At 33.8% G+C, this 24,720-nt stretch overlaps 1 protein-coding gene across 11 annotated transcripts in view; it reads left to right on the forward strand.

The window, feature by feature from the left end:
* Window positions 1-24,720, forward strand: part of NRXN1 (neurexin 1) — a 976,600-nt gene that overhangs the window by 99,012 nt on the left and 852,868 nt on the right. The gene's annotated exons all lie outside the window — the stretch shown is intronic.

The following is a 24,720-nucleotide window of genomic DNA, read 5'->3' on the forward strand; positions in this document are numbered from 1 at the left end:
CTGTAGTGAAACTTTAAATCAACATTTAAACAGCATTAGTGATTATGTTCTCGGTCTTTAGATATTTTGTCTAGTTTTTTGTTTTTGTTTGAGGATTGTTTTGTTTTGGTTATTTTAAACGCAGGACTCTATCTCATCTTTGAATTCTCTGAATCTTCCTTATGATCTGAATCTTAATGTGCTGAACTGGGACCAAATCTTACAGTTCTGAACCTTTACGTTTGTGTCATCTAGCAGGGAAACATTTCTGCTTGAAAAGGCACCTGAAAATGAGCCTGGCGATAAGTAAGAAAATATACCAAAGTTTTAAATTTGTAAAGTAGCACTTTAGAAGTAAATGTTGTTTGAGCATTTTGAGTCAAGCAAAAAGAGAACATATGCTATTGCAGTTTGTTTTTTGGTCAGTCATTTCCAATAATATAATTAAGTCTTCTTTTACGCCTCCCAGCAGCTACGCAAGTGACTGTATGTATTGATTCTTTTCAATATTTTTGTATCATTTGGATTATTTTTAAACTTCTCTTTCTGAAATCAAACTCCTTGCCATTCATTTATGTAAGTGGACATCTCCCACCATATTCCATAGTGTAGGACTCAGGAAGGCATCATGGAAACTGCAGATAAAATTATTTCACTGGCTTGTTGAAATATCGGTATATGTGTTTATAAAAATGCATGTACATAATTGTGTGAATGCATGTGCATACACATACTTTTTAAATAAACATACATATATTTGTTCTTTATGTTGTGGAAAAGTAAGTTAAACATAATTTTCCAATTAAGTATTTAACTACATAGAGTACAGTTCATGTAGTTCATGCTCATACCCAGCTGATACCTGTTTTGTTGTAATTGATGTTAAATATCGCTTAGCTTCATTCAGTTTTACTATATCAGTCTTATTTATTTATTTATTTATTGGTATATGTTTTTACTTCACCAAATTTTTTTCTTCTACCACTGCACAAGTAGAGAACAGGATTTGGCTTTTCCTTTATGTTCTTCTATTAACGGGGTTCAGATGCCTTTTTATATTATTTGGAGATGAAAAATTTTGAGAAAGACTTGAATGTTTTGCAAACCTGAGTGGCCACCCTTGTATATTGGTTAAATAGACAATTAGAAGTAAGAAAAAATAGATTTGTATGTTTTCTTTAAAAGTAAACTAATGCAACACATCTTCTAGAGCAAAAATAAAATCTTGATTATGGCATAATATCTATACTTAAATTAGGTAAGCAAAAGTTGTGGACAAGCTATTATCACTATTAGTGATAGAATGGAAGTGCCATTTAATTTGAATAATAATAATAAAATATGAATAGCCTTTAGAAAAGATCAAGAGAACATGAATCAGGGTTTCCCTTTGGTAGTTATTCTTGTTTTTTGTCTCCTGTTGGAGTCAAAAAAAAAAAACAAAAAAAACAAACAGGTCTACAAACTTTACATTGTAGCTTTCTTGTGTTTCTTTGTTCCTAGTAGTATGTGAAATAGTTATCACACCTACCTGGCCAGTCTGGAATAACTAGTTTGCATTCTAAATCCATGTTCCCCAAGTTTTTCTACTGCAATATAATCCTGGAGCATCTTCTTGACACCACTTTTCTCTTTAGGAGTATTGTATTCAGGGCTCTGGAATGAACATCTGTGGATAAGTGTCTTTCTTTTTTGAATCCTGAAGCAAAGTTAGATTCAAGGACATCATTATCTTTCAATTACTTTTTCTGCATGGATTCTTAACCATTGTAAACATTTTAAATATTTCCAATGATAGATAAATTAATGTTATGCAAAAAGTGATTCCTCTAAAGAGAACTTTCCTGCTGATAACCTTTTTCTTCTTCTTCTTCTTTCTTTCTTTTCTTTTTTTTTTTTAAACGCTTCCCCAGTCTTTTCTCTAGAGTTATACACTGGTATCACTTTGTGATGTTTGTGATGTATCCTTACAGACTTGGTGTGAATCCTTCCATACTTTCTAATTTTTTTTTAAGGGTTGGAAACTAAAATTCCTTATCATTTGCATATGACAAATCAGCCAGGTCAGATGGAGACACTTTAAGGATCACTACTGTTTACTAGCAGAGTCATAATGAAAGAAATGGAAGCTCTCTATTCCCATAGGTGACTATACCTTGTATTTTTATTGGTTATTATATTTCAAACTTTATAGCCAGTCATTTGAATTAGTTTCCATGTTTTCCAGACAAGGATGTGCCACCTCTAATGGACATTCTTGAGCATAAACTTTGTTTTATAAACTATAACTTTCTTTGCGATAGCTGAAGAGAGAATGTAACTTATACCTGCAGGTTGTAGTTAAATAGTTGTAAATGGTTGTTGTAAAATTGTATTTGCTTACCTTTTGGATTGAAATGTCTCAATATTATTATTAGCTTCCACAATAATGATATATTTATTCTGCATTCTATTTAGAATTTAGGTTTATCTTTCTACTTGAGAATTTCAGTTTTTGTGGTATTTTTAACTGATCATTTCTGCAAATTTTTTAATTTACATTTTACTCTAATCATTAACTGAGCAATATGAAAAATCATTTAAATGTATTTTACTACAAATCCACCCATCCTTGGTGGTTAGTAGCTCAGTAATTGTCAATGAAAGATTGGTGTTTTATTAGAGGCCAGTTTTTCTCTTGTAACAATTATCATATATGTAGTCACTTATTTATATGAATGATTATCTATTAAATTGTCAACTTTTCCTAGTAGAATGTAAGCTCCATGAGGGCAGAAAATTTGATTTTTTCATTATTACTGTTTATTTCCAGAATGTTGTTATTAATATATTTTAGAATTATACTTCATGAGTTAAGTCATGTGGGATTGGGGCACAAAGATTTATAGGAGAACATGGAAGGTTTGAATTGAGAAAACAGGAGGTGAAAAGGAAGAGGATCTTCATTCAGCTAAAAAGAAGTGTAGTAACATTACTTGGAATTCAGCTTTTTTGTTGTTGTTTACTGTCATTCATGTCCTTTACCAAAGAGACAGTACTTCCTAATAAGACATTTTTCCAATAGCACTTTAATATATTTAACATACTATTAGTTTGTAAAAAAATAAAGTCAATGAATTTTTATAGTTAAGGGTTTTCAAATTTTAAAATATGACTCACAGTAAAAAAGATCAGATTTTATGTTTTAACTTCAATTATTTATGGCATATTAGGTAAATTGATTTTCCTGAAATTCAGATCTTGTTATTTCATTCTGGTTCTATGATTTTTTTTTTTTTTTTTTTACTTCTCTCCATCGGTTGTGATGTACACAATTAAGATTTATATTAAAGTTGGGCTTGGTTTGAATGCTTTCAAAAAAGATAAAATGTAATTGTTGTCTTGTGATATGAGCATTTTCCCATTCCTTTTATTTATAAATTCTATACTATACAATATTTGCAATGTAAATGTCCATCTTACTCTTTCAAAGGAATATGAATTAATTATCCTGAATTCTCATATGGCTAGCATGCCAACTATCAATATCATAATTACATATGTTTACTGTATAAACTTTATTATATAATGCAAATATAAATCTTAAAATAATTTATAAAGAAAATAAAGCCGTTTTTTTTAATCAAAATTAATTGTGTTAATATCCAGATAATAGTTGACTTAACTCAAGTATTGAGTTAAACAATACTTGGTAAACAATATCAAAGATTCTATTTTAAAAGTTATCTGTAATGTCACACCACATCTAATGCTTTATTATATTTACTTTTAAGGCATATTTGGTATTACTAATGTTTAGAGAAGAACAAAACTGTTAATGTATTTATGTATTTTTTGATTTCCATATTTTTGTTACCATTTTCAAGTTTTCTATTGCTATATAACTTTCTGTGAATTATGTAATTTCCAATTAGTAACATGTTGTTTTGAACTTTTAAATAGATTTTGCTGTGATTTCTGATGTACAACCTATTTGATTTGGGGGCATGCATTTCTCTTCTGTGTGGCTTTGTATACTATATTTTCTCTTTAATTTTTGTAATATTAAATATTCCTCATCATTCAAAAGCATTTGTGAATATTGATAGTTCCTTACTATATTGAAATTCCTATTTGGCATATATGAAAACTAAGAAATAATTCATTTTGGATTATGTATTATAACTTGTGTTCTAGTACTGTATGCTTCTCATTTATAACCACATAATTTCCTTATAAATCAAACATTCGTCAAAACAATATGTATGGAAACTTTTATAATTTTAAATTTTATTTTTCAGTTAGCCTACATGCCCCTCAGCTCTGTGTGCAATCAAGAAAAGTTACTTGAAGAAAAGTTACTTTTTTGTTATCTTTCATTGCAATTTAATTAATCCTGTCATTATATTTATGACTAATAAAAGTTCCAGCTTCCATGGATCTCTCTATATACTCATGTTTCTATGATGAGAAGTTTCCTATGTCTTTATATGCTTTGTAAATAGTAATGACATTGAATAACTGATGAAATAAATAGGGATCCTATCAGACAGGTAGTTGATAAACTTATCCTCAGAGTTGAGCATAGAAAGTACTATTTGTCTAATTGTTGAAAGAATGAAGTAATGTAAAATTAAATGTAGTTACTTTACTGAAATAGATGCAAATAACAAACCCTAAATTATAACATAGCTGGATACTTACAGAATGATTTATTTTACAAAGTAGTAATTATACCTTATTTGTATATTTTTTGTTGGCCCAGATTTTTTTTCAAGCCAACATCAACACATTTAAGCTGGTTAAGAGGTTACTTCTCAGGTTGTGTGAGCTAGTAGTTTTGTTTCTTTTTTTTTTTTTAAAGATTTATTTATTTGTACATACAGAACTGGGGTACAGGCCAGAGGCTGAGGGGTGGTGAGAGGCTTCACCAGAGACAGTGGGGAGCAGAACAGGCAAATCGACGAAGCACACTGCTGAGGGGAGCAGCGGGCGGGTCAGGAGACGTCTGCCATGTCATGTGGTCACCTCCCGGGTAGGCGGGAATCGAACTCATGCGGAAGTGGCTTTAGCTTCTCAGTGCAGTGCTTTAACCCGCTGCGCCACCACGGAGGGCCGTGAGCTAGTAGTTTTAAAGAACTCTGCAGTTTCTTAGAATGCCTAGCTCATATACTGAGAGAATTTGAGTCTTTAATTATTGTCATAATATTTTGGAACAGAGAAGGACCTTAGCGTTTATCTAAAAAAACTGTGACACTTTGGGTTATGCGTGAGAGGAGGTACTGCTTTTTATGGCAGACAAATATTAGAGGGACTTTTGAAATACAATAGCTGAGATAAAATAACTATCCTTGAGGAACCTCTGAAGACTTTCCTCACTTTCACATCAATGATCTTGAGACAGGGTTTTTTCATGTGCTTACAAAACAAATCTAGAGACAGTTTGAACAAAGTGAATAATAGAATGTCACTGAGGATGCTGTTATTCTAATTTTCAAGGTTTCCATTTCAAACTCCACCTTTTAACAGAAGAGTAGGTTAGTATGGTGGGTACAAATCATGAAATCACTAGACCAGATTTTGGAACTCTTATTTGCCCTTTACTGACCTGGAGCAAATGATGTATTTGGAAATGTTGATTTTTTTTTTAATGATGTGTCATATGAGCTAATAAAAATGTTCCTTTCTAAGGATGTTGTTACATGACAATTTGAGAAATTTTGCAAGAGGATTTTTGTCAAACTTGATGATAAGATAAAAAGTACTGTGCACATTTAGATTAAGTGAATTTGAAAACTAATGACCTGTAATCTGCCTAAGGCTTAGTGAAAACAGAATGAATATCTTTATATCTTCTGTCTGTCATGGGCATATCCGTGATATATAATTTTGTGATTAAGTTATACATGGTCATCAATGTCCTGATGGTTCATATTACAAAGAATATTGATGCAATAAAGCTGCTTTATTTTATTATTTTAATGAAGTATATTTGTTTCATATCTTTGTTAATTTTTGACAGTATAAAATTTCTCCCCTTTTAATTGTGGTAACTGTAGCTCTCCAACAATCAAAGCACCGATAGTCTCCCATCATATAATGATAAAGATCTATTCCATTCTGTCAAAATTATGTATTTATGTAACTCTTCACACTACATTGATGAAGTAAAATGGACTTACTTCCCCTTTGAATAAACCTAAGTTTTCATTGGTGAAGTGTCACAATTTAGGTACAAATTTATGGTTTAAGGGGGCAGAAAGATAATTTTTCTCATAGACTGTAAGTACCAGGGAGATAAAAAACTATTTTTGTAAATTGCTTTCCCCATAAATAATTACATTGAGTGATACATGGTGTATGAACTTGCTACTACTTAGTCATCTGAAGACCAGTTTTTCAAGGAAAAACTAATTAAGGATTTCTTTAAAAAGGTGTCCTTACCAGAAAAATATAAATTATCTTGGAATACTTAAATAATTGGCTAATTACCTTATTCTTCAAAATTTTGCTTCTCCAGAGACTTATCCTCATTATCCCATAATTTGTCCCTCTCCTGGATATAATTTAAATGTCAATCATTATCTTTTAACATAATTTAAAACTTTCTCATTTATTTTATTTATTTTTTGGTGTCTTTTTCCTGCAGAATATAGAGATCATTGCTGTGCTCTGACATGGCTTAGGGGCCCTCAGTAGTGACTGGCACTAGTGGATAGTCAATAAATTCTTGTTTAATGATTAGTGAACTGATTGTCTAAATAAGTTTGTAAAATTTTCTTTGCTATTTTACTTGGGATGTTATTTTTTACTTTTTCATATGCTAATTTTCAATTATTTTCCCCTTTTTGCTTTAAGATAAATCTTCCTGTGAATTACAGATAAAATAGAATCAAAACTAATTTTTTTTCCTTTGACTGGAAATAGGGGGAGTTCAGCCTTGACATTTTTGTCTTCCTATTTCCTCATATTCTTTGCCTTAGGGAATTTGGAAGAGGCTTGAAAACCAGCCCAATAACCAGGAATGATCAAACATTTCATTCAAATTCCTTGGATAAAATCAATCTTAAAGGAATACTTTAGGAAAGGAATGATAACCCATCTTTGTATGCTTCTGTGTGTACAAAGGCAGCTGGAAGAAAGTATTAGAAGTTTGTCTCCTAAATGGTATGATTCTTTTAAAAAAAAATATTTATTTTTGCATACAGAACTGGGGCACAGGCCAGAGTTGCAGGGGCGGTGAGAGGATTCACCAGAGACAGAGTGGGGAGCAGGACAGGCCAAATGATGAAGCACACTGCTGATGGGAGCAGCGGGCGGGTCAGGAAAGGTCTGCTGCGCCATGTGGATTACCTCTGGGGCTGGGGATCCAACTCATGCTGAAGTGGCTTTAGCTTCTTAGTGCTGTGCTTTAACCCCCTGCGCCACCAGGGAGGGCCCAATGGTATGATTCTTTGTGGTATTTTGGGAACTATCTTTGACAACTGTGGCAAAAGGAAGATTTAAAAGAATAAAGTGGATCCCTTATACTTTATGCCCATATATCTTGTGCCTCAACTAGATGTATATACCCATAGGTCTTAAAGTTTATCCCACTACAGCGATAAATGATCATATGTTTACTGGATGACTCATCACGTAGTTCAGGTGTGCAGCCAGCTGTCTTAAAATGGAAACTGTTCTAAAGATCTACAGGGGTAAGAAATCTCTGAATAAAAAGCGGCAACAAAATTACTGTGTTCTAGACCATATTTGCTTTAAATATGTGCCTTGCTACTTTTCCTTTAGGTGAAGTGAGTGAAGGAGAGACACAGGGAGGCAGGGGGAGACGACAGAGAGTAGCTTCATTCAATCTTAGTTATTACTACTGAAATCACTTAGGGAATTCTTCTTAGTGTGGGATACTTAGACATAGTATAAAGCCATAGCTTTTTAGAATGCATGTTTTCTAAATTTTTGACATCAACATAAACACAAAAATAATAATAGTTGTCATTTTTCAAGACATGTCTTCACACATTCAAATTATATCTACTTAGATAAAATGTTTACCTAATGAAGTTTTCCCTTTTCTGCATTGCTTATTTGCCTGTAAATTGCCATGTACCTCTGACCACATGATAACATGTTCACAGTAGTAGCACTTGAAATAATTACCAATAATTATTAGTGTTTACTTTCACCTGACTGCAACGCAGGTATGTTAACAGAGTTCTGCATTGATAACAGTATTTTCTTTCATCCAGAAAAAAAATTAACATGTCCTACATATAAACCAGAAAATCATATCACTTACACAATGGGTGCATTAATTCAGGAAATAAAATGACTCATTACATGAATTTTTTTTTTTAAGGAACATTTTATTTTGTTTCTTCCTGAATTACCAGGTCAACTGACCCAGTTTTCCATTTCATTTTCTGTAGTTGGCATTATAAAGTCAGTAGACATTTGCAGAAAATTAAATTACTTCATTCAAGGAAACAATCAAATTTAGATTGGGCTAAAGTGCTACCAGGGGGATGGAAATCCCTAAATTGGCCAATTGTGATTTCTATTCACAGGGAAATCCTCATTTAGAAGCTAACTATAGATTTTGGCAAACTACTAGTAGCAAAATCTGCCAGAATGCTTAGGTTAAACTTAGTGAATACAAATTTTTGATGCTTTAATGACTTAAAAGATTAAGTGATCACTGTTATGATTGTTATTCTAGTGACTTTTGTACACACATAAAATAATGCATTATCTTACTGATACTCATCAAAGTCTGCATTTTGAGTTGCTTCCTTAGGAGTGCAACCCTTTTGCCCTAACCCATCTGTCACCAGTGGCATCTCAGTGAGAACCCTGGCTAAAGTTAGGAGTAGAATGGGCAGAAAGAGAGAAAATGATCTGAAAGACAACCAAGATTTGAGTCAAGGGCAATTTATTTTGAGATTCTCTCATTTATAAGGAGTAGTTTCAAAACCTATTCTTTGTCTTAACTGCTTCCAAAGGTTACTCCTTAACTAGAAGAATGTTCTATACAGTAAGTCTTCACTTGACATCGTCCACTGATTCTTGGAAACTTCAACTTTAAAACAATGTAACAAAATCAGGCCCTTGTATTTTATTTTGTTATTTTGTTCAGTGTCAGCAAGTACTATTTTTTATCATCAACTTTTTAACAAAATGATGTTGACTGAATTTTCATGGGAGGTCCTCCATAGAGGACCACTGTTTCAATACCAATGCTCAAGTAGATTTCTTTTCCGTTAGGACATTCGAGCACTCTCTCTCAGACACCACTGCAAATGTCAGCCTCATTACCTCTACAGTTGACTGCTTATTCCTACCTCCCATATCAATATGGACATATTTTAATAAATACAAGGTTTCAAAGAACTTAACATGATTTCATTTATTAAATCCTTGGCTATTTGAAGTTTTGTAATTCCAAAAGTTCCCATTCTCTTCTCTGGAAAACACTAATGTCATTTTTATGAAGAGTGTTACCAACTAAACTAATTAGCACTATCTAAGAGTTCATGATTTGATCTTCATTGTTATTATTTTTTTTCCCTTGCAGGGCCATGCATAGCTTAGGTCATACTGCACTGTTTTGAACAAGTTGTTAATAAAAATAATAATTATATTGCTTTAGGAGAAGGTGACCTGTTATGAAGGGGTGGGGAAGGAAGAAACTGGTATCCAGTTAGGTCTACTCTTCATCTTTAAAATTAAACAGTCAGTTTTACACCAGTAATGATTCCCCTCAGCTGTTAAAATGTTGTGGTAAAGGTTTTTCATTTTGTATAGTTCAGATAAGTTTTTTTAAAAAGCACACGAAAACAAAATCAAGTTGATATGTGGCAGCAGTTAAATCTTTTATGCTATGCCTACCAATAGATACTTTAAAATCTACTTTAGTACCATACTCCATAATAAATCATGGTAAAGAGATTCAGGCAAAGTATAGCTATATATAATGGAAAAACTTGGCTATAATAATGCCTTTTTATAAGTTTGAGATTGTGGTAAGAGAGGCATTAAATAAAGCAAGAATATGTCATTTCTACAGATGCCAAACTTTAAGAGTTTAGAAATTTGGTCCCTGAAGCCTATTAAAAAAATGTTTCTAATAGATGTTTTATTGTATTTCATAAATGACAGACCCAAGCATAGAAGTTTTGTAGAAATATCATTTAAAAAATCTACAAAGTCATGCTTAAATGAATGGACTGTACATGAGAAAAAGCAGGGAGACCAATGCTGAAGGTGAAAGGCCAGGTTGGGGGAAAGGGCGGTTGAACAGTGGTTACTATAATAACTTCATGAGCTGCAAAAACTCCCTATATAACTGTTTACATATTTCATATGACTTGAGGAGGACCAACAATTGTTCCCTTGTCAAAAATAAACCAGCAGCCCAGCTTTGTTCCAAAAAATTAACATATGGCATTTTAAAGTGCTACATTTTTGGGGACTGATTTATCCATTCTTAAAAAGGCATGCATTGGGACATGAAGCAACTAGATATTACTTTTTAACGAGAATAAAATATATCAGAGATGTTCCTTTAGCTTTTGAGTGGGCCTCAGTGAGACCTAGGTACATTGGTATGGCTGGGTGTTGAGTCAAGAAGGAAACAGAATCTGCGAAAGGATAAAGACTAAGCTACCTTAAAAGTGCACATCTAGGGCCCTCCCTGGTGGCACAGCACCAAGATGCTAAAGCCACTTCAGCATGAGTTCAATCCCAGCCTGCCCCGGTGGTAATCCACATGGCGCCACAGACCTCTCCTGACCCGCCCGCTGCTCTCTCAGCAGTGTACTTTGTCGATGTGCCTGTTCTGCTTCCCATTCTGTCTCCGGTGAATCCTCTAACTGCCCTACACTTCTGGCCTGTACCTCAGTTCATAAATACATAAATCTTAAAAAAAAAAAAGTGCACAACCAGTCATCATACATACTAATAACCTACCCCAAACTATGCAAAGTGCATTATTCTGTCCTTAGAGCCTATTTTATGCCTAATAATGGTTATACCTAAAACTTCTATTATAAAATTCTGCTGGATTGCTTTCATTAATTTGTGAGTCACTATTAAATTAAGACATCCTTGACATACTTTCAGTTTTGTGTTGAGAATAAGATTTGTACATGGTAAATACTATGCAAACCTAGGTGCCAACACAGTTAAATACGTTAAAGATCATGAAGTTTAGTGAGTAGCCCTGTTCTTTTTTTTTATTTGTTTATTTATGCATACAGAACTGGGGTACAGGCCAGTGGTGCACGGGCAGTGAGAGATTTCACCAGAGACAGAGTAGGAAGCAGAACAGACAAATTGATGAAGTACACTGCTAAAGGAAGCAGCAGGTGGATCAGGAGAGGTCTGCTGTGCCATGTGGATCACCTCCAGGGCCCGGGATCAAGCTCTAACTGAGGCACTTGTGGTTAGTTAGCAGTGCTGTTTCCTGACATGTTGCACCATTAGGGAGGGCCCTGAGTAGCCCTGTTCTTAAAATGACTCATTAATTCTTTGTAGTGCAACTTTGAGATAGTTATTTGTCCTCTTTGAACTGCATATTACTCATCCATAAAATGAAGTAATAGAATCTACCTATTTTTGTTATGTGGTTTAAATACACATATATCAGCAAAACATGTAATATAGAGCATAGTGAATACTCAGTAGAAGGTCATAGTAGAATATTGGGTGTCTGCTGTACATGATGCATGATTCTACTACAATTAAGTTATTTTCACGGAAAAATCAGGAAATGTTTGAAATCACAAACTATATGGAGGAAAAGTAACTTATGATCAAGGGTGTCTGTTCTTCATATATATAACTTAAAGGTTCATTGAGTCATCGATGTTGAAAAAGGAAGTAAGGTGGTGAAGGAGTTGAAATGGTGATATAGCCCTTCTGATTTAGAGTGATTCATATAACTATTTTTTTTTTATTTTTAAAGATTTATTTATTTATTCATATAGAGCTGGGGTACAGGCCAGAGATGCGGAGGGTGAGAGGATTCACCAGAGACAGAGTGGGGAGCAGAACAGGCAGATCGACGAAGTACACTGCTGAGGGGAGCAGCGGGCGGGTCAGGGGAGGTCTGCCTCGCCATGTGGACTCCTCAGGGGCAGGCGGGAATCGAACTCATGAGGAGGTGGCTTAAGCTTCGTAGTGCAGTGCTTTAACCCGCTGCGCCACCAGGGAGAGCCCCGTATAACTATTAAAAAAAAAAAAAAGTTTACCTAAAATGAGCCTAAGAATGCTGATCAAGAAATAATTGTCATTTTTCTTTGTTTTTGAATAACAAAAACAAGATGTTTAATTTTTAGTTTTCTTTACTAGGATGTTAAAATTTTGTTTAAAATCAACTAGTTTTAGTATAAATTCAATTAGCCTTTTGTTCTAGATGACTCAGTAAGAAAAGCTTAGTTTGCTTTTGACTTGTTTGGCTTAATTTTTTTTCTTTAATAGATAGTTTATAACAAAAAAATAATTTCTTCCTGTCCATAAATTTCCTTCTTGGGTGTGTTTTGAACAGTTAGATATTATGTCAAAGTGCAGAAAGTGATAATAATGAGAATAAATAAAGCTTGGCAGGGGAATGAGAAAATTATTCAAGTGAATTGGTAGGTTTGCTAACATATTGTCCTTAGAGATAACATTTAAGCTATTGTTATTAACAAGGAGATAGAAAGTATAGGATAAAGTGTCTGAATCCAAAATGATAATGAAACTCACTAAAATCTGAAACTCACAGTGTTTGCTTTAGAGTGGAAAAGAATTTAGCAAATTATAAGTTGGATAGAACTTTAGAAGTCCCCTAGTTCAACTGCCTACTCAACATCTCTAACCTAGTTCTGTAATGGGTAATAACCCAAACTCTTACTTACGTCTTTGAAGGAGGCTCACCACCTCACATTGTACCCATCTTTTTTGTTTGTTTGTTTTTCTTTTTTTTTTTTGTTCCAGTCTTTTAAAGGAGGCTTTTAATTATTAGTTTCCTCTTAATTTGAATCAAAATCTGCTTACTAAAACTGTCGGCCATTAGCCATCTATATGCTATTCTTATGGCTTCTTAAGATACTTACTGAGTTTCTCCGGTGTGCTATGCTCCCTTTTTCAGTTTCTGGAGTTAAATATTCCTTAATTCCCTATTCACATACCAAAAAAAAAAAAAAAATCTAAAAATATATTTCTCATGCACCTACTCAAACTCTTTTTTTCTTTCCTAAATTTTACATTCTCTGAAATTATTCTTTCAGTGGTAAGATTTTTCCCATTTCCTTGATGGCCTTTTCCTGTTCCACATACATTCTTTCAGGATATCTCTTAAAGTCTTGGATAAAGTAAATCCTATATCTGAGCAGGACAATGTAAAACTGAAGCATTCTCTGGTATGACACTTATGGCTAAATATCTGTAAAGTTTATGTTTGTATTTTATTTTTGTCAGTGGTATTGTTTTGTTGACTCATGCTGAACATTAGTCAGTTATTGTAGTCACTGAAAACCTCTAAGTTTTTTTCTCTTGAACTGTTCATAAGTCAGCTTCTCAATCTTTACTGAACAATTATTTCTGTGAACCTACTTCAAGACTTGGAATTAACTTTTTCAATTCAATCATCATAAAAGAGAATTAGGGGTCTCTCTGCTGGCCTAGGGGTTAAGGCTCAGCACTATCATCACTATCACCTGAATTCAATCCCTGGCAACAGAGCTGACCCCCCTGGTACAACAAACATCTCCTGTCTTGCCCTACCTTAGCACTGTATTTTAGACAAGCCACCTGCTCTGCTCCCCAATCTGTTTCTTGTGAATCCCCTATACATTGTATCTCTAGCATATACCCCAATTCTTCTATGCAAAAATAAATAAATATTTTTAAAAAGATAGAAAGAAATTACATCCCTTTTAAGTATGTCCTGTGTGAGATGCTGGAAATATTTTATCTATCTGTATCATATAGATACATATCATGTAGATATATGATCACTGTCCTAAAGAGATTTTTAACTTAATGTTTAAGGCTTTTTGATATGTGATTCTTATAAACAGTTCAGTGCCTATGATAGGAACTATACACTAAGGATCAGTATTTTACATTGGCTGAGCCTTGTTTTATCTGTGGTCATTAAAACAGAAGAAAATACAAAGTGGAAGCTCAGAAGGAAATGAGACTTTGGAAAATGTATTTAGATGTGAGAAGTGAAAGGAAATAACTAGATGTATCTTTAAGAGTCTGAATATGAGTACCTGGAAGGGTTTTGCTCTGAAAGTCTGTAAGGAGAATAAATTACATCTTAGGTAAAGTTCTAAAAAAGCATCCAAAGAGATATTCAGCAGGTGGATAGAAATATAATTGTGGTCTTCAGAGATTATAATTAAAAGTAAAGTACAATGGTCTTTAATTTGTTTATTTCAACTTAACCAACAAAAAATATTTATCGACATAAAATACAGGAATTAGTTACTTCTAAGAAAAAGCTTAGATTAACACTGACCTATTGTTTAACAGATGAAGAAGTTGAGAAGCAAATAATTGTTTGTTTGTCCCAAGGTCATTCAGCACATACGTAGAAGAGTTGATCATGGAGTGTAAAAGTTGGTCTTTGTGCGTCTCAGCACATTACCTGATTGCCTTCTACATCCCACTAAAAGTTCCTACTCTGGGCTCATTCTCTACTAGAGAGCAAATTTTCTACTTATAGCCAGTTTACTCTCTTTAGGTTGCCAAATATGAAAATTTGGACTGAAGAAATAGGACTGCCAAAAAAAAAAAAAAAAAAGGCCCTAGGCTGAAAGCCATTGGCTTTATTTTATTAATTTCGAGTACTTTGGCTTGGCCACCCAGCCTTCTCATCTTTTTGAGTCAAATTACCATTAGGAGACAAATTGTATTCTTGATTTCTAAGTGTCATTAAATTATATAAAACCAATGGATTTCAAGTAGTGTTTTGTAAAAACTAATTGTTCTGAATAGATACTTCAGGACTACTTCTGGGGGGTTAAGAGCATAGAAAAAGGAGGATTTCAAAGCCCCTGCCCAGATCTAAGCAGAAAACTATGGCCTTTTATGTTTTAATATTGAGTTTTCTCCCAGGATTTTATATCAAACAGGGGCCTCTTGTTACAAAGTGTATAGATAGTAGTGCTTGTAGTTATTAACCTCAGGGCTACAGCCAGCATTTCAGAACTTTTCCTTTTGAGTTTGTGGTTTATACTCCAAATCCTGCTCTGTTGCTTCAAATGATTAAATCATATAAATTTGATTTTACCACAAAAATACTTAGGAAACTTTTTGCACAGTGGTGAGCAACATCTTTGGCTTTGCCTAGGACAACAGTCTTAGCCTCAGGCCACATTGAGAGAAAAGTTTTCACAGTTATTTGTGAGGCTTCCCACAGAGAGGAGACAGAAGTAGGCCTTGAGATTTTGTTTTCAGAAATAGTGAAAATAATTTCCATAGTTTATTCTCAATTTCTGTTTCCTCTGTATTTATAAACCAAATTTTATTCCATCTTATAACTTACATCCATAGAGGGCTCCCCACCCCCACCCCCCGGTGGTGCAGCAGGTTAAAGCACAGTGTTAAGTTCAGTCCCTGCCCTGGAAGTGACCCACATGGTGTGGCAGATCTCTCCTGACCCTCTGCTGCTCCCTTCAGCAGTGTACTTGGTCAGTTGGCCTGTTCTGCTCCCCACTCTGTCTCAGGTGAATTCTCTTACCACCTCTGCATCTCTGGCCTGTACCCCAGTTCTGTATGCATAAATAAATAATTAAAAAAAATAGGGCCATAGAATACATTAGTAGGTACCTTGGTACAATAGTACATTAAAGGTCACCACAACAGTGTTCTTCCCAATAAATACTTCTAAATAATTCCTCCTTTGTTAGACCAATTCTTTTAAGAGAGAGAGAGAGAAAGAACACAGTGGTCTCCATGATAGTCTAGTGGAAGCAGTTATTTCTCAAAGTTTTGCATGAGCCAGATAAGTATCTTCCTGTTCTTAGATTGAATTCAATTTTCATATGGTTTTAGGATCATTTTAATCAACCACAATGAAATCAGAGATAGTTAAAATTTAGGGTAGGGTAGTCTGGGTGCTAAATCCTGGACAACAGAGAAACAAACAGATTAGGAATAAGCTCTGAACTAATTCTAATATCTTACTTTAGTTTGTCTTTTATTAAGTTTCCTGTTTTTAGTTTTAGCCATCTTTTCCTGTTTATCTTATCTCTTAAAATATCATGGAGCTCAGTGGGAACAGATCCCCACTATTTTATGTAAAATTGTAATTTTCTGTTTTTCTCAGAAGCCCCATCTTTTAGTTAATAAATGCTTATTTATAATTTGTAAAAACAATTCTTCAGCACTACTAATTCCTCCTTCCTTTATCTTCTTGAAATAAAACCAGTATTGATACTTAATTAAAGTGGAGTAAAACTTTCTCAGCTTTTTTGCATTCTACTGTGTCTTCTTAAAAGATCAACAGATTTGCTATTTCTAAGTCAATTCAATATTATCTGCCAATTCAATTAAAAGCAAAATAAACTTTTTAACTTGCAAGCTAAAATTATTTTTGACTTGGAGTTGTAATATTCTTTTACAAAATGTATGTTGATCTCATACACAAAATTTATGGTCTCTCCTTGTTCTTGAGAATCATTGCATCATTGCATATTCTTTTTCTTACTTCATTCTAAACTCAGCATATGATTCGTAATGTGTGTGTGTGCTTATTCCATTGGTTCTTATGTATTTTGCCCATATGGTTAAAGATTTGTTTCTGGGTAGATTTGTGAATTAAGGATGAGTTCTCTCCGTGTGTATGGTATTTGAGAGAAGATTTGAAAGATAAGACTTAGCATGCATTAAGCTTTTGGTTCTTATGAAAAAGTGTCTCCACTGCCGGTGAGACTAGCCTAATATAGGTGGTCTTCATTGCATCATTCTTACATTATTTTTTTCCCAGAGAAACAGTTTTTAGTTGGCCCTCCTTTTCAACATCTTTGTCTTCCTTTTTTACCTTTTTTTCTGTCAACATCAAAGGACCCTTTTCTCCATTAAATTTTCAACTTAGAGTTGGCAACATCCTTCTCATATGTCTTTCAGTTCTGCTCCCTTATTTTTGTAAAGCTGGTCTTCACTGTTGCTTAAGTTATTTCACATCTCTTCTAGCTTCTCTGCTAAATCTTCAAAAGAGAAGTTGTGTGTGTGGATTTGATCTTGAGAAGAAACACTGACCAGACAGAAAGAACCAAGATGGTAACTGTTTGAGGACTTTGGAGCCCTGCCTGCCTCCCATGGCTGACCCATAACCCTTCATTTCCTAATAATTTCCCTTTATCTGCCTTTGCCATTTCAGAAGATTGGAACTTCTTTTTCTCAGATACTGTCTTCAATCTCTATGAGCACAACTTGGAAAAATCTGCAAAATTGACAGGACTGCTTTTTTTATTATTATTATTTCCTCGTGGTAGGTTTTTACCTCACATCTATACAAAAATGGTGTAAGCAGACATCTTGCCTTTTGGTTTCTAGATATGACCATTATCACCCTGACTGTATTGGTAGCTAGTCTGCATGACATAGCGCAGAGCAGAAAGTGTGCCTTAGCTCTCCAGCCTTGTATAGCTGCATCATCTGACATTATATAGTCCTCACAGCTGATGTATCTGGTTTTTCTTCTTCAGTTTCACTCTTTCTGTCTATACTGTATTATGAAATGCCTTTGCTCAGAATGTACATTTGTTCTCCGTATAGGCTTTTACAGACACTTAAAAAAAATGAATGGCCAGTTATTTTCTTTTATATTTCAGAGTTGGAGCATCATATAATAAGTGGCATGATTTTGTTTGGCAATTTGGATATATAGGAACTATTTTACATTTAAAAATCCATCATTCTCCAATTTGTGGTTAGGGACAGGAGAAACTGATGTCTAGAAAGGTAGAATCTCTTGTCAGTAGCCATAGACATGTTTATTTCCTTTATTTGTATTGCCCAATCTTCCTGTTATAACATGTATGTGACTCTAGATAACCTAATTGTCTGATTATGCTTTTGAGTATAAGTGCTTTGTTAACGCATATGCACAAACACACACACACATATCCCTACTTTCCCTACCTTTCAAATTTTTTACATTCAGTTATTGTATGTTTTAAAAATAACTTTGGTGTGCCTTTTACCATAACATCTTCCATATCCCCATGACACTTAATACACTGTTCAAAAATCTTTGCTGATTGCTAAATTGGAAGGTTTTAGAAAGCTGACATTTTATGCTTCTTAACTGTATTTCTTGTATTTGACTTAATACTGCCAGATATCAAAGTTTCTACAAATCAACTATGGGGGGTTATGTAAAGCAAAATCTGTAAATAAGAACACAGACTTGATTTATATGGTCTCCTGTCACAATTTTTCCCTTAGCCTTTCCACAGATTTCTTTAATACATCCTTCAAAATATTAAAAAATACAAGCTTAGCATCTCTTCAAAGAGCACTTTGCTATAATTTCTACCCTTTTACGTAAAAGTATTTCTTTTGTATTTTTGTTATTTTGCTTTTTCTCATTTGTAATTGTGCCATTTTACAGGGCTACCCTTGCACAGCAATGTAAAATCATGGAATACAGTACCCCCATATACTAATTCTTAATGGAAGAGTAATAAACAATGGGGCAGAGGAGGACCATGGAATAAACCCTTCTTAATAAACCCTTCTTTTAAGACCCATCCCACCTTATTTTGTTTGTTGCTTTAAAATTATTTTCTGCTGTAGACTTTTTGGATCCAATTTTATCTAAACCATATTCAGTTGTACTTCATTGGAGACTCCCTTGATGAGAATTTTAGAAATTACAGTAGAATCCTGCTATTCCTATTTGTTGATGTAGAGATTTGATTCAAAGGCTTGAATTTTGTGGACTTGGAAGTATGTAGAAACTCAGGATTAAAAGCCAACCTATTGCTTCAGAATTTGCCTCATTTATATTGGTGACTATAGTTTAATTTTAATTATTTATGTCTCTGCTGAATAGTCCTTTGGCAAATACTCCCTAAAAAATATATCATCTTCTTTTTTCAAGCTGTGTCTGCAGTTAGAGGTCTTAAGTCTCTGTTTGACAGGTATTTCTTTGAGTCATCTATAATAGGAAATAATTTTCAGTCTGTCTACAAGAACTCTGAATTTGCTTTCCAAAATAGGTACTATAATTGAAATCTAGTATGACTCCTAGACATTTAATATGCTGAAAGCTTCCATAGAGATCCCCGCCCCCACTGTGGTAAAAGAAAGTTAGCAATTCACTCTCTAAACTATAGTTCACTGTTAATATCCTCCATTAGTATAGGATGCATTTTGTTTAAATATATTTAAATATACTTTCAAAGCATTAATTTCTAGAGGATAACCTACACATTTTTATATTAAGCAATCTTATAAGAAAATTTAAAAAGAAATCATTGTGAATTTGTGTTTTGAAACAATTCAAGGATAACCCCAAAAACATTACACCAAAATTGGATCATAGAAAAACACAGTATTCCATTTCATTTCTTTTCTCATACTCTAGAAACATGAATGTCTTGTTTTTTTTTTTTGCCATTTCAGAGAATTGTGTGTAATTCTTGGAAACAAATATAGTATAGGATAGTTTTTAAAAAATTGTGAACTGTGTCTGTTTTAGAATGAAAGACCTAAGGTGACACTCCACTCAGTAGAACAGTTGAAAGGGGTTCCAGATAGAAGCCAAAATAACTGTATTAATAAAATAAGACTTTAATTAAGATTTTTGTGAGTTATATTGAAAACGGTAGGAAAGTGTCATAAATCTTTGTAAAGGGCCAGTTCCAAGAGGAATAAACTAGTAGGGGTCAAGAAAGGAGAGTAAGTTTATGTGAAAGGGTCCTCCAAAGAGAAATAGAATAACACAAAGTTACCAAAACTTTGACCTAGGAGACTTAAACTGATGAACTAAATAGGAGAACTTTATCTTGGAGCTCATTGAGATTTCTAGATCCAATGGAAATCATGTAATGTTTGTAAATTATTGTGTAGCCTTTCACTTATCCAGGAATTTTCTAATCAAAACTAATAAAAGGTATATTCTTGCCCGATTATCCAACTGATTGTGACCAATCTGTTACTGCAACTTTTATTTTGCTGGCTTCATTCTGTGAAGGAACAATTTACATACAATAAGTAGCACCCATTTAAAAGGCAGTTTGATGGATTTTGAGTTGTATGTACTTGTGGAAGACTGCCATGAGGATACCAAACGATTCCTTGTTTCCCAAATGCTGTTTGTGTGCCTTTGTATAGTCTGTTCATTTATCTTCCCCTCAACTCAGGAAACCCTGATCTGTCTTTTGCCACTGTATGTTCATCTTCCTTTCATGTAACTTGAGTTGTATAGTATGCGTTCTTTTGAGTGGTTTCATTTACTCTGCACAGTTAATTTAGGATTCATTCATCTAACTACTAATATCAGTCATTCATTTTAATTGCTCAATTGTATATAATCATTGTGCTTTTATATGTATGTTTTGTTTATTCATCTAAATGCTATTCTGAGTACTTAATGTTAAGCACTGCATTTCAAAGTCTATATATCTCTTGGGTATCTATATTATCTTTTGCACATAGTTGATATTGTTTGGCTGATTCATATATCTGGAGATGGATATTAGAAAGGAGTTTTGGAATGATACTGTAGTCTTTGGTACTGATTTTTGGGAAGAATTTTGTGTTTAAGGCAACAAGGTAAGAGATAGTTTATGAAGTTGTTCTAACACACCCATTACAGCACAACCTTCTTTGGACAATTAATTCACTTATCTTCACAACCAATCCTATGTGGTGGTCATAAATATTATGTTCATTTGATAGATGAAACACAGGGATTCATAGAAAATGGACATTTGACAACAAAGCTGATAAACAGCGGAGCTGTTTGACTCCAAAGATGCTGTTCTTGACAATGCTGTTCTCTTTTACCAGAAAAAGAAATTTTGTTTCCTTTTCTGTTCAAACTACTGCAGCTTCTCTCCATGTTAAACTTATAAACAGTAGCCCATACTGTAGTTACAAGATGCAGCATTGTGTGTTTCCAGGTGCCTCTAAGACCGCCTGCTCTCGCCTCCCTGCTGCGGCCTCCTTGCTCAGGTACATGGCACGCACTGAAAACTTAGGGCTTTCACTGCCATGCACTTTTACTCCCCACTATTCTTGCTTGACTCACACACATCTTTCAAGTTTTGCTCAGATTTCGCCTCACCCACGTCTACCCATAATCTTTCTCTGAGATACTGTAACCTTCTACCCCTCATCGCCTACACTCCTCACCCCCTTCTTTCTTCATGACACATATTGCTTTCTAATATGTGCATGAATCACTCACTTAATTAGGGTTAATGATTGTTGCCTCTCTCTAGAATGTAATTCACTCAAAAGCAATTCTTTCTGTCGGTGTTGTTACCTGTTTTAGCCCATATATCTGGACCAGTGTTGTTTTATTTAGTTCTCAATAGACTAGATGACTTAAACAACGCAGCACTTTCTCACAGTTCAGAAGGCAAGGAAGTCCAAGATCAAGGTGCTGGAAGATTCTGTGTCTGCTGAGAGTCGTCTTCCTGGCTTATGGATAGCCATGTTTTCACTGTATCATTACTGGCAAGAGGAAAGAGGGAGAAAAAGAGGGAGAGGGGTTTCTTGTTTCTTCTAAGGGTACTAATCCCATTCATGGGGCTTCTACCCCATGCAGCTATCACCTGCCAAAGTTCGACCTCCTCATACTATCATATAAAGAAGAGCATTTCAACATGTGAATTTTGAGGAGATGCACATATTTAGTTCCTAACAAGAGCCTTGTGCATAGTAGGTTTCCAATAAATGTGTTTTAAAAAATGTGCTTAAAAGTTGAGCTAGGTTGATTTTGGTCTTTCCATTGTACCAACTATTTTTTTTTTGTTCTCACAATAAGTGGCATTAAACAATATTGAATTTGCTTAGGGTAATGTAAACAATGCAAATGTTCATATCCAACTCTTCAACAGGCATAAATAAAGAATAAGAAATAGTTTCTATCACTTTGCCTCTGATATTTTTTAAAATTAACTTATGGTTTTGGTGGTTTCATAGATAGATTGCTGCTTAGACTAAAAGAAGCCTGCAACATTTCTGAGATAATGTCCTCCTATAATCACAACTTTGGTGTTGAGGAAAGTTGGAGAGCAGATGCATTTCACATGATTTTTTATTTGTGATCCTGTTGATAAAACTTTCTATCAAAGCAGTCTTTTGTCTTCATCCTTACTGGCCTACTCATTTTGGTGTGACACCAAAACATAGTTAAATTATTGCCACTAGTGTAACTTCTTTGTTTTAAAGAAGAGAAAAAAGACAAATGATAAAGCAAGTTGTCTACAGTGAAATGATGATAAAGCATAATTTTCTCCATAGGGAAAACAATCCAATATTGTGGAACCATTCACCAATCAAAGAGAACTAAGTTTAATTGGAAAATATTACCAACTCTGTCCTTTTAATCACCTTTTTATTGAACTCTTTACTTAACACCCATAAAAAGGTTCATTGTTTGTGGTCATTTAAGCTCAAATATAATGTGCTCTCTTTCAGCATCATAAATTACTCTTAAATGGTCTGGGATGTACAGAAATGTCTATTAAGCTTGGTGAAGGGAAAATAAATGACTCATTTGTCATTTACTCCTGTGCAACCCATTTGTGGAAACCCTGCTTATTGTCCACATATTTTGCTAGCCTTTCACATTACTCTCTCGAAAGCAGTCATAATTGCATTTGATGTAAGTGAGTGCCCATGAATAACATGAAGGATTAATACCTTTAGTACCAGTTCATGTCTCTAAGAGGAGTATTATCTTAGCAGAAGGCCAGGAATTATTTGTTAACAAGTGAAAAATCCTAAAGATGCATCTAGCATAGAAATGCTCATTAATATATTATTTATAGTTACCAGAAACAGTATTATCTTAGCGGAAGGCCAGGAATTATTTGTTAACAAGTCAAAGATGTTAGAATTCTATTTTGAATCTCAATAATATGGTTTGTCTCTTAAAACATAGTTTCCACTGCCAAATATTCTTTCAGTTTATTTTAAAATATAAAATAATATTTATCAAAATACAACCTTTTCTAGTGGGTTGAATAATAGAAAATATCCATTTTGGTGTAATTTTTAGTACTAGATGACTTCTAAATTTTACATAGCCACATGGGAAGTCTATTATTAATTTTTCCATTAATCTTAATGGATAGTGATAATATTTTTCATGTTCAGCAAACCTTATGCACTATAAAATAAACTTGCACAGTACAGTTTTGGTCATGTCCCAAGATTTTCTGTACTCAGAAAATATTAATATAGTTCTGCTTCTATGTAAAATATGAAAAATAGAAGCTCCACATGAATTATAATGAAACATTAAACTATTTCCAGTTGACCTGAATTCTCTTTGTTGAAAGCAAAGAACAATTGCTGACAGTCTCTCAGATTTCACTTGTTCAGTCTCAGAGAATAGATTAAGATTGTAGTAAATTAAGTGCTGAAAAATCCTGAAGATGCATCTAGCATAGAAATGCTCATTAATATATTATTTATATTTACCAGAAAGCACTGCATATATTAATGTATATTTTGACTTATTTATGTTTCTAAATTGTGAAGCTTTCATACATAAACAAAAATTATAAGATCAATTCAATAAAAATACGAATCACAAAGTAAGATTTGTCTCACACTAACATTTTGTTTATATATCATTGGGGTCTCAGATGAAAGAACAGTTTATTAGAAACATCTTCAGGTCTTTTGATAATTAAATAATTTAGATTAGATAATAATTTAGATTAGATAACCAAATCAAGATTAAATCAAAACCTATTTAAAAATGTATCTACTAAGGATGACTTAGAAACCTCATAATTCTACACAAATGTCAGATGTTTTATTATGTGAAAGCCCCTTTTAGTATTCTATGTAAGTATAGAATAGTTATCCTTTGTCCATCATCAAATTATCATTAGATGAAATGATGACTCTAAATTAATACATGTTTTATATGTACATCATAAACATATGTGCATCACATGTGTTCTTTTGGGGATAGATATTCAGATATAGTTAGTAGTACAAATTGCTATTGAGGTATAACAACTGTCAGAGGGAGACCAAAGAGCAGAGCGAGGGATGAGGAGCAAGTTTCAAAACATAATGCACACCTCATCATCTCTCAGCCAGCTTTTGGGGGACTCTGGAGCAGACTGTTCAGTAGGGCAGTTCCTGATTGGGAGGAAATGGTCAGATCCTTGTAGATTGCTGCCCTCCCAATGCTTAATCATTGGCTTTGGACCTGAGAAGGGGAAGTGAGCAGATGCTGGAAATACTAATTGTTTGAGTCTGTCAGTGAACTATACTCTTTGCAGTTGAATAATAGATTGCTGAGAGGAAGACTTAGTGACATTTGGCAACTGGCTACTGGTGGCAGAATGGCTGCCCCAACATATAATATTTCTGAGAATATGTTCATGAGTAAATATATCAGTAAAATAGGTCATGGCTGTTTAAATACATAGTGTTCACACAGTATTAATCTCATTGGTACCTTAAACTTAGTAGATATTTAAAGTTCAAATTAAAGATAATTATGAAAGGTGAAAAAATTGTATTTCTCAAGCTATGTTTTGTGTCAAGTTCAGATTGATTATGCAA

The sequence above is a fragment of the Condylura cristata genome, unplaced genomic scaffold (assembly GCF_000260355.1).
Source record: "Condylura cristata isolate star-nosed mole 26May11 unplaced genomic scaffold, ConCri1.0 scaffold00020, whole genome shotgun sequence".
In the NCBI taxonomy this organism is placed as follows: Eukaryota; Metazoa; Chordata; class Mammalia; order Eulipotyphla; family Talpidae; genus Condylura; species Condylura cristata.